Source organism: Ammospiza caudacuta, chromosome 1, assembly GCF_027887145.1.
Source record: "Ammospiza caudacuta isolate bAmmCau1 chromosome 1, bAmmCau1.pri, whole genome shotgun sequence".
In the NCBI taxonomy this organism is placed as follows: Eukaryota; Metazoa; Chordata; class Aves; order Passeriformes; family Passerellidae; genus Ammospiza; species Ammospiza caudacuta.
This window is the reverse complement of record NC_080593.1, coordinates 23578967-23586481: the sequence shown is the minus strand read 5'-3', so window position 1 is coordinate 23586481 and position 7515 is coordinate 23578967. Positions and strand designations below refer to the sequence as shown.

Below are 7515 nucleotides of genomic sequence, written 5' to 3'. Positions count from 1 at the left end.
AACACCTACACTATAGTCCTAATTCTAGTTGAAAGAAGAGGTTGAAATGTTTCTATGATATCATGAATCTCCTTAGGCTTCAAGACATTACTGGGATATACAGCGCTGCAGTATCTGGTATAGGACTTAGAGCTCTTACGTCTTTTATGTGAATCACCATATGGATCCGTGAAAAATTAATTTTAAAATGTTTGATTTTAATTTAGCAGTTCTTTCAAGGTAGTACAGCCCCAGCAATCACTACTGGGTCCTCTGGGAAACAAGAGAAAAGGGAAAAAAAAAGAAAGGAACATTTCTGGAATCACTTTCTTTTGCCCAACTCAGTATCAGCGGGCAGAAGCAATAACGAAGGGGCTGCAGGACTGCTCTCAGCTATTATTGTGCCTGGCTTGCTCTCAGCATGACTCACTGCAGACAATATATAACACCACTCACAAGGGAAATGAACAGTAAATACTTGGCCCTGCATATTTTTTTTTAAACTCTCTTCAGTTGGTTTGGGGTTTTTTTCCCCCCTCTCTGATTTGTATCCCTTTATCCTCGCCCATGCGCTATATAAGCCTCTCAAATCTAATGTCCATAACACCACCCCCCACTGGTAGCAGCAAGCCCTTCCACTGCTGTAGGGTTTGCTTTGCAGAGGTTTACAAGAAGAGGCATTATTGAGAAACTGTATGTGTTAACCCAGTGGCACAGGGTTGCTTCAACACCTTCCCTCTGGTTTTTCTTTTCTTGGGGGAGGGGTGGCTGCCATTCTAGCTAAATGCATCTCTTGCTTTGCCATAGCAGCCAGGCTAGCTTAGGAAGAAAACCTTGGAGCTAAACAGGCTAGGAGTGCAGCCAAGGGGGTCAGGAGACAGCTTTAAGGATTATACTACATAATTAAAGGCTGACTCTGAACATGCTTCCTGGTACCCTGTGTTCAAACATACAAACCTTTTTAGGTAATAATTCTTGGTCCTCATTTGTATCGGAGGGATTTGTAGGTTAAAGTTGCCATACAGGTAATGAGTCAGGATTACAAATTATTCATCTAGACTATAAAAAGGCAACACCTTCCTAAACCTGTCCTAGCCAGTGAGAACTGAGGGTAAAATATAAATAGATGAACATGCATTGTTTGTTTTTGTGCAATGCCCTCTGGGTGCAGCTGATGTCATTCTGCAGCAACTTTCTAGATTAAAAATGAGGATTCTTCTCCTGAAGTGCTCTGTGATCACGTCAGGGCCAGAACATTCTTCTACTGGATAAAACCTGTGACGCTGAAGACCCACATTCAAGCTTATATTGTGCTAGCTCCAAGGAAAACCCTTTTATCTTCAAGTATTTCTAATCAGCTGGAGCCAGGACTAAAATCTAGGTCCTCCATTATTCATATTCTAGGCTAGGACTGCTGTCCCATCAGCCTACACAGTACGATCACTTGCTCTCCAGCTATCCCCCATCCCAGATCAAAATTACTCCTATAGACTCTTGTGTTTGCTAAACCAGCATATTCTAACATTTCAGGCAAATATTCTAACTAAGTCTATGAAACTGCATTGATTTAGCATTCATTGTCTAAAAATAGGTCCTAGCGAGACGCTGGTACCAAAAAAGTTAGAAGCAATGGAAAGGAGGAAAAAATACTGAACACACATATTGATAATATATAGTGTGAGCAAGCACTTGCTTATCTAATCTATGATGCACAAATAGACAAAGAATCAAGGCAGCATATGTTCACTGATTGAAACGCATAATCAAGTACGAACAAGGATAAATCACACTTCACATCAAAGTTGTGGAAAATGCGTATTGTGTGTTTTGCCTGATTTTCTACCAGAATTATCAGTTTTCTATTTCAAGAGAAGTTGTAATATGCCAGACTTCATCTTCTATACAATGACATATTTAAATCAGACCTGTTGTTTTGGGGTTTTTTTTTTTCAGAATACTGGCTTTTTTACTACTTTGGTTAAATTCCAGTGTGCTGTAAAGAAGTCTCTTGTCACATACATAACAAAACAGAAAGAGACACCAAACCATTAATGTACCATTACAGACAGAAATGCAAAGAATCTCGCCCTGTGTAGTGAGCACTGCCTTGTAGTTTTGATGAACCTCATGTTTGACTGAATCAGTACCTAATCTTTTGTACATTTTACTGTCTAGTGTCTGCCTACTCCCAAGTACTTTTCATTCCTTAAAAATCTCTTGTTTACAACCATTTCCTTGTTTGGTTTTTGGAGAACAAAGAGGAAAAGAAAGGCTTTATTCCTTGGGTTAGGTCTAGATCACATATACAAAGGAGAAGAGAGATTCTGCTACACTTTATTCAATATGATGTTACAAGAAAACAACAGTTACAGCTGACAAACCATTACATCTTTCATAATACAGACAAATTACAAGGTGTAACAAATAATGCGACATTTATTTTATTGTACTGTTTACGATGCTGTTCTTCTGAAGTATATATATATTTAATTACATTAACATTGTTTTCATGTACCAGCCCTCCCCTTTTTTATTTGTTAAAAAAAGAATACCTCTTAGTGCACCATACAAAAATCCGCATGGCAGCTGGCAAGGAGGAATTTTGTATGCAGCACCATGGAAATGCATTTTGGGGGATGGGAATTATTAGTGCATCCTTTACTTTTAGATTTTTTGCTTATGTGAAGAATGCAAGGCAGTAACATACAGTCACTCCACCTAAATGCTGGTAGGGGAGAGTATTGTTATGCTCAGTAATGCAACCTACTTCTGTTTTATAGGGGGTATCTGCATTTTGCTCCTTAGTCTGTACAGCCTAAACCTTTTATATAACAAAGATTACAAACCCAGTAATAGTCACAGATGAATATTTTGTATATTCATCTTTTTGTATATTCATATATTGAGCATTGACTACACATTTGGTTGTGTGCACTGACACAGGGTGTACATAACCCACCAACCCAAGCGTATATATTTATTTATCCTAACTTCCCAGGAGTCTGAAGTGCAGAGCCCCTATGCACCAAAGAGAAAGCAAAATCCCCTGTGCCTCTGTCTACTGCAGATTGAATTTTGACTGTTGTACTGATGACTTGTCCTAAGCCATGGTTCTGATTAAAAGTAAGAGTGAGAATTAAAAGGACCCAACTGATGTAGGACCCCATACAGTAAAGCAATGTAATGTCAGAACTATTGGAGTGTCCTGTCTGGGGTGGTGCCTGATGGGCGTGGATTCAAGTTGAACTGAACCCAGCATGAGAGAAGACTGAACAATCTCCAGCTGGTTGACTTGTAAATTTAGGTTCTGTGAACTTGAACTTGTAAGGACTCTCTGTATCATGCAGACCAAATCTATCACCATCTTCCCTTCCCCATTAAATTAATATTAGATCCCATAGAGAGTTAGAACATGCCCTCCCACTTTTATCTGCCTGCTATACCTGCTGCCCTGTTGCTGCTCTCCCATCTTGCAGCAAAGCCGCACCCTCTCAAGTATTACCAGGACAGACCTACTGGATCTCAGCCAAGTGGTAGGAAAATGCAAGTTAAGCTGCTGCTGGCTACTCACTCTGAGCAAATCCCACAGTTTCTCCAGGACTGTGCCCCAAAGACTACTGGTCACTGAAGCCAACTTTTGACTTCAACAACGTGACAACCTTGACAATGTAAAACATCACGTTCCAGGCACCCACATCTGGAAGGCTGGGCTACTTCTTGCGTCTTTGAAGATTCTTTGGGGAACTGATTTCAGAAGGATGAGAGAAAAAGAGAGTAACACTACTGATCTTTGCTGAAGCTGTCTCAAGGGCATTGACAGGGTTTAAACAGTCCATTCTGAACACTGAGAAGAGCAGTGGTGAAAACAGCTGGACAGGTGGGCAACTGTCTGGGTGAGCAGCTGTCTGATAGGTGTCAGGCTAACTGTGCAGGTAAGGGCTCTGCTGGAAGGGAGAAGAGTGAAATAAGGCTGTAGTGTCAGCTGTTCCCTGGGCAAAGGAGCTTCTACTATCTCAAAAAAAACTTGATTTTTTCCCAGCAGATCTGATGTTACAGAAGAATAATTTGCAGTGCTCACGTGAAAAGCACCATCCTGCTGAGCCTAGGTTGCCTTCATGCCAGGAGAATTCCCCAGGGCCCAGAGCCCCCATGGGAGAGCAGCAAAACCAAGCCACCACAGGCAGTCGGGGTGCCCGGAAAGTGGGTGCAGGCGTAAGAGACCCTGGTCACTCCTTAATGATCAGCAGGTGAGATAACTTCATTACTGCTGAAGATTAAGTTGCTATTTAGAAACCTAGATATTTATGAACTTTCATTCTGGCAGTTAATTGAGTTTGAAGACTTCTGGATCAGCTTTATTTCAGTGGTTGCTTAGAAGTGGGAATGGGGCAGAAAGGATAATCTCATGTGCACATGTGTGTTCACACACATACGCACATACACATACCTTAAGCAAACACTGTACATGAGTCACTATGGATAGTAATGTGCTAGGCTCGTGGGAACAATTGGGGAATTACTCTATATTAAACCTTCAGATGGTTAGTTGAGCAGTGTAATTGCTTGCCTTCAAATTTAAGCTGTCAAGTAGAAGCATCTATGAAACTACCCTTATATTCCTAATCAAAATCTTTGTTATGATTTCAAAAATTCTTCAGATTTTGCAGCAAGTTTTTTTTTCTAAAAATAGCTAATTTTAATCATCAAACTGCACACAATTTAAGTAGCAAAGATAATGTATAAAAGACTTTTCTCTTACAAAAAAAAGGAAACATGAAACCCAAACAAACCACGTCTAAGGCAGTTTCAGTGTGTGATAAATTCAAAAGTTCAGTGGTCACTTTTCCCCCTATAAACACAGGGGAAGAACTGTAGTAAGTTCTAAATGTGATTGTGACTGAAAGTGGCTTTCAGATGGCTTTTCGAAGATCCTGAAACAGAGATGTCAGTGGGGAAAATTGTCTTTTAATGGCTGTGCAAATATTGAGAATATTTCCACGGTTCAGTTTGAAAATGCAGACTCCTGTCCTAGTTCATTAAGAGACCTTTTGTAGCTGCTTGTGCATTCAAGGATTTGCCTTATTTGGTGTCTTTTTCTTATTAAACACTGCTGGAGTTTAATAAGATGGCAGTAGCACAAATCCTTTCCCCCTCCTTTTTAAACACTGAAAGCTAACCAAAGCATTACCACACTTCCTTAAAATGTAATTCAATGCATCCAGCAAGCAAAGGATGTCAAAATTATGTGTAGAATAATATTGCCTAGCAAGTGCTTCTGTCCAAGCAGGACTATAACTCAACAGTGATTTTTGCACCATACCTTGCCCTCGCTGAATGCAAAGTTGTAAACAGGGCAGTTTTTCCACACCCCTGAACACAATGCTCTCCCCAACCAAAATGTAGCAGGGGCTTCCTTTTCTAAAATCACACACACATCTTAGTTTCTTGCAAAGTTTGCATTTGAATGATTCATTCAGAAAAGCTATCTAAAGACTAAGGTTCATGTAGTGCCTTGCAATCAGCTCAGAATACCTCTGTTAAATAACTCAAAAGGTGCTTTGGTGTGGAACAGCAAACAGTCTGGGATGAGGAGAATTCTCCACCTTGCTTTGTACATGGCAAAGTAACACAGCTAGATTTAATGGCTCATTCAAAGGAAGTTTTTCTGTACCTCAGTATCTGCCTTGAATTAAACAGAACAGTTTCATCATCTCTGTTTTCAAGAAAATATTCCAAAAAGTAACTAGTGTGAAGAAAAACATAGAGATGTTAGCCAAGACCCATAAAAAAGAGACATTCTTGAAGAGAATAAAACCATAAGGAACTCACTGTGTATCTGTCAGCTGCATACATCTCATAAGTTTTGCTTTGTCCTTCTCACAGGCCTATTTTGAAAACTGGCATGCTACATAGCCTAAGCAGAGTAACCAAATTTAGAGTACTTAAGTAAACATGCAATTATTGCCATGTTTTTAAATGGATATGAATGGTCTGAGGGGATAATGAAAAAAGAAATAACCCAACAACACTTGAGGAAGAGTGGCAAGTGTTGTAATTGTCAACTGATCGGACAAGTTGGGCTTGCCCTGGGAAGAAATAGTCTTCCCGTTGGTTGCAAACTATGCACAACCCTCAAAGAAAACACACAGTCTTTTATGCCACTGTTGGCTCTTTTTGTACAGTTGTTACTGAAGGAGTGTGAACACCAAATGTGTTGTCTGTAAGTATTTAAGACATTGCTGGTGAAAGCATAAAAATCCTTACAAAGATGCAGCGCTGCAGTGGAAAATCAAATAAAATCAAACACAAAAGACTGAAAGAGTACATGCCATGTATCAGTAAGCAAAAGCTTAATCTTCACATAGTTCTCTGAAATCACAAGGTATCCAAATGCGTGCAAGGTTTTAAATAAATTGCAGGGAAAAACAGGGTCTTGCCAGCTTCCATTTTCTTTTGAATGAAATCCACCATAGAGACAGAAAGGAAACAGGCCGCGGTTCCTTCCTGGTGTCGGCCTCCTCATTAGGTTTTTGTTTCCCTCCTCCAACCTGGTAAATTTAATCCTGTAAGGAAACAATATAAATTATAATAAGCCTCATGAATTGCATTTTGTTTTTCACTTGGTAAAATATAGTTTAGGCCAAAGCCAGTTATGAAGATGCCAGCTCAGAGTGAAGGGCAGACTTCCAAAGCATGTTTAGAACTCGTACCTCAGGAAAAGGAACTTAAAACACCAGTGTTTTCAGGGTGGTCACCTAAGTGAGATATATTAATCCATATTCATGTGTCTGTGCCCCAAGAGCTAATCATCACAGGTACCATTAGCACTGACATTCTCCATGGAAAATTATAGACAGCTGTAACCAGTCATCTCTTCTAAAGGTGGTCACACCCCCTGAATGCAAAGGAAGGTTGCTAAAAATGCTGGCAGTGCTTCAGGAGTTTACAAGCTTTTTTTGCCCCTTTCTTTTTTTGCCCCCTTTCTCCCTAGTGATCTCCTCCATAACAATGCTCGTAAGTAGTTTTTGAAAAGGTCTCCTCAGTTTTCCTTTCTGAGAGTTGTTTGGGGCACCTTGAAGCAAATCAGAAACATTTCTGCAAATATACCCAGGTTATGGAGCTTGATGTGCTGTGTCTAAATGTATTTACCTTTATTTCAGTGTATTTCTATTATCTAGGCAGATAATTGCAAACTCTCCTTTCAAATATAAAAATAAACACCATCAATAGCTTCACTTATGTTGTTTTTCACTCTACTGATGAAGCTCAAAGCAATGGCTGCACTTGCACGAAGGTATCCTTATGTTTCTGAGGTTTACACAAAACAGGAGGCAGGCTGAGAATGTGGGACAGGAAAACAAAGTATCCAATAACTGCAAGAAGAGCCACGTGAAGGCTGAATGAAGGCTAGATGAACTGGATGAACTGAAGCCACTGAAAGGATTTTATAATTAACACATTTAACTCTTAATAAATCTCCAAGTAGAATTTTATGTCAAGTAATAAAGTGAGACTTTCTGAGAAATTCTGAAAATA

At 39.7% G+C, this 7515-nt stretch overlaps 1 protein-coding gene across 2 annotated transcripts in view; it reads right to left on the bottom strand.

The window, feature by feature from the left end:
* Window positions 1-2317: 2317 nt before the first annotated feature.
* The window catches only part of CDK14 (cyclin dependent kinase 14), a 310857-nt gene continuing 305659 nt past the window's right edge, over window positions 2318-7515 (bottom strand). For both annotated transcript variants that reach the window (XM_058806832.1, XM_058806840.1), the window contains one exon: window positions 2318-6542. The gene's annotated coding sequence lies outside the window, so the exon portion shown is untranslated. The remainder of the gene's footprint in view (window positions 6543-7515) is intronic.